This window comes from Rhinopithecus bieti, unplaced genomic scaffold (genome assembly GCF_001698545.2).
Source record: "Rhinopithecus bieti isolate Rb0 unplaced genomic scaffold, ASM169854v2 scaffold_5476, whole genome shotgun sequence".
NCBI classification, from domain to species: Eukaryota; Metazoa; Chordata; class Mammalia; order Primates; family Cercopithecidae; genus Rhinopithecus; species Rhinopithecus bieti.
In genome coordinates, this window is record NW_016805433.1 from 2,015,676 (window position 1) to 2,021,244 (window position 5,569).

A 5,569-nucleotide genomic window follows, 5' to 3' on the forward strand; every position below is an offset into this window, starting at 1 on the left:
CACAGAGGGACAGTGATACAAAGACACAGCGGGAGAAGATGGTCATGTGACTGACACTAAGGAACCAAGAATTGCAGCAAACACCAGCAGCTAAACAAGGCAAGGAAGGATTCCCGCCTGCCAGAGAGAACATGACTCTGCCAGCACCCAGATTTCAGACTTCTAGCCTCCAGGACTGTGATACAATAGGTTTCTGTTGTCTTAAGCACCCTAGTTGTACGCACTTTGTTATGGCAGGCCTAGGAAACATTTACAAATAGTACCTCTGCATATGCTTTGTATCTGTTTTTATATGCTGGCTTAATACAATGAAATAGGCTAGCAGTAAGTATTTTTTTTTTTCTGAAACAAGGTCTTGCTCTGTCTCCCAGGCTGTAGTACAGTGGCACAATTAAAGCTCACTGCAACCTCAAACTCCTGGACTTAAGCAATCCTCCTGCCTCAGCCACCCAAGTAGCTGGGACTATAAGTGCAGGCCACCACATCTGACTAACTTTTTAAAATGTTTTATAGAGAAGGGATCTCACTATGCTGCCCAGGCTGATTTCCATCTCCTGACCTGAAGTGATCCTCCTACCTAAACCTCCCAAAGTGTTGGGATTATAGGTGTGAGCCACTGCACCCAGCCAATAAGTTATTTTCTTTAATGGCTCTTTCATAATGGAATCATCTATGTATTGTTTTACAAGTTAAATTTTGAGTTTCATTCAGCAAATCCATATCCTTTGGATCAAATCTAGACTCAAAATGATAATCAAAGGAAAAACAGATCCATGTCTAATGAGCATTACTCTGAAATGAAAAATCTCTACAGAGATGATCTCATGACACTTTAATTGAATATACTATACCGGTACTCTCATCGGGAAAATTTATGTACAATAATTATTTTTCTTTTTACCTATTGCAATAGACATTTCAGAAAATATAGCCATGCAGAAGACTGGTAGAATTGTCTCTTTCTGAAGTTCTAGGACAAGATCAGCTTGTGTTAAGCCAACCTGAATATGGACATGAAAGTAATACAATTACATATTTGCAACTAAAACTGTTCATACGCGTTTTACAGAGATATGACTTCATATCAATTGTGTTCCTTTCACTTTAATGCACACAGTGAAATTCCTCACAGGAGGAACTAAGGGCTAAAGCCATTCAGGAGCCAGCATATGTACTACAGATGATGAGTCCATGCATCCAGGCAAAAAAGGTGAGTCTAAAATTCAGAAAAGAAAAGTTTATAAGGAAAAATACTTCCTGAATTTGTTACCTTTCCATGTATTTGCGTATGGCCAACACGGGCATCACTCGTCATACCTCAGAAATGGTGATCTCCAATCTTAGGGAAGACACCAGTAACTAGGGGCTCTGCTAGTTATGGCTTAGAACTCAGAATCCAGGACTGTGATACAATAGGTTTCTGTTGTCTTAAGCCACCTAGTTGTACACACTTTGTTATGGCAAGCCTAGGAAACATTTACAAATAGTATATCTGCACATGCTTTATATCTGTTTATATAAACAGAGCTCAAACCATGGTGGCCAGGAAAGGGTCAGAAGCCATGGAGAAAGCACACATCTGGGTGAAAAATGTAGAGGGCAGTTTTTCTTCTTTTCTCAAAGATACATTGTACAAATATCTAAGTTCACTATTCACTGTCCAAAGAGATTTTTTTCTTCCAGTAATTCAATAAAACAAATTTTCAACTAATATTCATGCCCTAGCATCTTTAAATTATAATTTCTAATACACCAATTTAATAATACTTAATAGAAAATTATATTGGTATATTTCTAATATAGCAATTTAATATTAATACCATACCAACATATTAACAAAATAAATTTTAATAATATTGTGTGAAGGTACTATATATGTACACATCATGATACATCATTTTATTTTATTAAAATCTAATATCAAACCATGCAATCCTTGTTGATTGCCCAAAATTCTTCATGTGATAGGAAAAAAAAATTTTTTAAACATAAACCATTTTTAACATAGTTATTAAACATTTATCCATAAGAAATAACAGTGAAGAATTATTTATTACATGGCAAACTGGTTAAGACTGTTTCAGTATTTACTCCATATCTTCACACTGAATGACTAGGAGATGAGTGGATTTGTTCTACAGTGTCTGTTCCAAGAAGAATATGCATTTTAGGGTCCACATTGTATGCATGTTTATATATCAAAACAGTTTCTTTGATCAAGGGAGCTGATGAGTCTAAACCCATAGGGCCGATCAATAGTTTAACCATGTTAAGATAGGAACTACTTGGCTGGGCGTGGTGGCTCACGCCTGTAATCCCAGCAGGCGGATCACGAAGTCAGGAGATCGAGACCATCCTGGCTAACACGGTGAAACCCTGTCTCTACTGAAAATGCGAAAAATTACCCGGGCGTGGTGGCGGGCGCCTGTAGTCCCAGCTCCTTGGGAGGCTGAGGCAGGAGAATGGCGTGAACCCGGGAGGCGGAGCTTGCAGTGAGCCGAGATCCGGCGACAGCACTCCAACCTCGGTGACAGAGCGAGACTCCGTCTCAAAAAAAAACAAAAAAGATAGGAACTGCTTACTTTGTGAGTATTTGGAAGTCATCAACTGTGTATATATACAGCTATTTCTGATGCGCTATGGCTGAGTACAACCTGTTTTGGAAACTATTACAATGAAGAATAAAATTCCAGTACTCTAGATTCAACATCTCATTATTCATTAATTAGGGACTCATATCTAATGTCTAGGCACCACACTAAAAATGCACTAGTGATAATCAAACACTATGGCTTATAAGTGGTAGGTATTTAAAACCTAGTTCTAAAAAAGCAATCCAGTTTAGTCACCAGCATTGCAATTACCTTATAACCTTGGGCTCAAAAACTAGATTTTGTAATAACTCATTTTGCTTAAAAGCCAAGAAATCTCAATCTACTTCTCTAATATAAACTACAGTTGAAAATAATAAGAAGTGCCAAAATACTTTAAATTCCATGCAACTATTGGCTCTTCAGGATATTACCACTTCAGACAAAATGAGGAATGTCTGAATACAGACAAATCCAAGCAATCTTTGATGTTCCATATCAGACTGGGAAATGCTAGACTGTCTCCTCTGCAAACATCAAGCTGCATGCCCTGGAACAATGCCAAAGAGAAACAGGCATTAATGAGTTATTTTCTATTGTTACTCATTCTATAGCAGTGCCTTATAATTATGCAAACTACTGAAGGGACAATTTAAAATCTAATCAGGATTAGAAAAAAATCCTTACATTATCACATTTTTTATAAGCTACTTTTGTTTTAGTATGTACTGAGCTAAGCTCATTTGGAATATGCCCCTCCTATAATAAATCAATTTGAATTTATCTTATCTTTCGTGTTCTTTTATACAGTGCAAAAAAATGAGTAACAAACTGACCTCCCTCAAGAAGATTAAGTCAGACTTAATCTACAATATAACAATTTATATTATATTGGGGGATGGGGAGAAACTGAATCAATATGACTTTTTTAAGGCTGCATTTTTCATATATACTATAACCATTTGAATCCTTGCAAAATAGTAAATTAACTTGTTATGAATCCTAACATAGAACACTAGATTGTGCAATATGAAAGTGCCAGAACGATCAATTCTAGACCAAACTGACACACTGAATCAAATTCAGAATACACAGGCTTTTAAATTGACTTTATACTATGTGCCTGGCAAAACTCCAAAACTACCACGCTATAAGATATTGAGCCCTTTCCACCAAATTGGTTTTTGTATCCCAGAATTAGAGTACTGAGCCACAAGGCAATACATTCCCTATCACAAATATTGACATAAATGCTTTGGAAAAGCAATATCTGCTCATAATAAAAATTTCAGACTACAGAGAAGGAGAAAAAAAATGAAAGTTCTCTCAGATCTCATTTCTACTTCTCAGGTTGATCCATTTAATAATTTATTGCATATTCTTTTATACATTGTACAAAGAAGAGCATCCTGCATTTTTTTCCCCACTTAATGGGTCTTGGACATCTTCCCAAGGATATCTATGTCATCCTTTGTAATGTCTACACATTTCATTATATGGATTTACCACAATTTAATCAGCTCCTAATTTATGAGCATATAGGTTGTCTGCAGTTTTGGATTTTATGAAATAATTTTCTCTGAGCACCCTTGTTCCTATTTCTTAGGAATTTATCCTTTGGCTGCACAAGTATACAAATGGTAGTACTGCTGTGTCAAGACTGCCAAATTGTCCTCCATAAAGCTTGTTCTGATTAATGCTTCTACCAACCACTGGCATGTGAAATTCCTATTTCTTCAGACCCTTATCATTCAGGGAAAAGGGTGGATAACTAATACCTGTGGTCCCAAACTCCATGTAAACATCTTAAAACATATTGTTTTATTTACTCCTCTCAACGTAATCCTAGGACTTTCCTGTTATCCTCATTTTAACAGACGAGAAACTGAGGTTTGGAAAAGTTGAGTTGAGGAAAAAACAAGTTTAAGAACTGGGGTGTCCAGTGCCTACATTCATGTTCTTCTCAGTTTACTAGTTCCCATATGAATTAACATAATTAAATGAGTTCTTAATTAAAATTCTGGAACTTGCCCCACCAGCTACGTTGGGAGGTTTCACTGAACAAGTCAAGCAGTAGATGACTAAGAAACAATAGTAGTTTCAGAATTTCTATTTAGGTTCAGGAAGGGGTGGTTCATGCTTGTAATACTAGCACTTTGGGAAGCTGAGGCAGTTGAATTACTTGAGGCCAGGAGTTCGAGACCAGCCTGGCCAACATGGTAAAACCCCTTTTCTACTAAAAATATGAAAATTAGCCAGGCAGCACCTATAATTCCTGCTACTCAGGAGACTGAGGCACAATAATCACTTGAACCTGGGAGGTGGAGGTTGCAGTGAGCCAAGATCACACCACTACACTCCAGCCTGGGGGACCGAGCAAGACTCCAACTCAAAAAAAAAAAAAAAAAAAAAAAAAAAAAAAAAAGTATTTCTATGTATAAGGTACCTAGAACCAATATTCTGATTTTGTTAGCCTTAAAAATGGGAATAGAAACAGTGGAGACAAAGTTAGGAGACAATACGAGAAAAAATTTTATGTTTTCTTCTTTCAAAAAATCTAGTCACCATACTTAGGGGCAAATGACTCCTCAGCACCTGCCCTTTGCACTCCTGTGCCAAGAGACCTCAACTCCTACCCTCCCCAACCTATGATAATGAAACTGGTAGGTACAGAGTTACCTCAGCATCTTGTGATTGTTCTGTTGTCCAAGGACTGCAAGGTTCTAGATCTCCTAGACACCAGGAATCAATAGTTATTTTAAGGTCCCATATTACATAGATAAATGCTATAATTTGAAATTTGTTTTTGACCAATTGCTCTCAATCTTCTAGTCCTTCTCTCATCAAATTTCAATCAAATTTCAATTTTCTAATCCTTCTCCCATTAAAAAAGAATTTTTAGGATGTCTTAATACATATCTAAGCAATTTTCTAGAAGTAGATTTAAATAATAAAATGAAATGAATAAAAGTGAAAAA

At 36.6% G+C, this 5,569-nt stretch overlaps 1 long non-coding RNA gene across 1 annotated transcript in view; it reads right to left on the minus strand.

The window, feature by feature from the left end:
* Positions 1 to 1,108: 1,108 nt before the first annotated feature.
* The window catches only part of LOC108529945 (uncharacterized), a 28,236-nt gene continuing 23,775 nt past the window's right edge, over positions 1,109 to 5,569 (minus strand). Inside the window, exons 2-4 of the long non-coding RNA XR_001885725.1 lie at positions 5,271 to 5,323; positions 3,026 to 3,141; positions 1,109 to 1,216 (exon numbers count right to left, since the gene is read on the minus strand). This is a non-coding gene — a long non-coding RNA (uncharacterized LOC108529945). The remainder of the gene's footprint in view (positions 1,217 to 3,025; positions 3,142 to 5,270; positions 5,324 to 5,569) is intronic.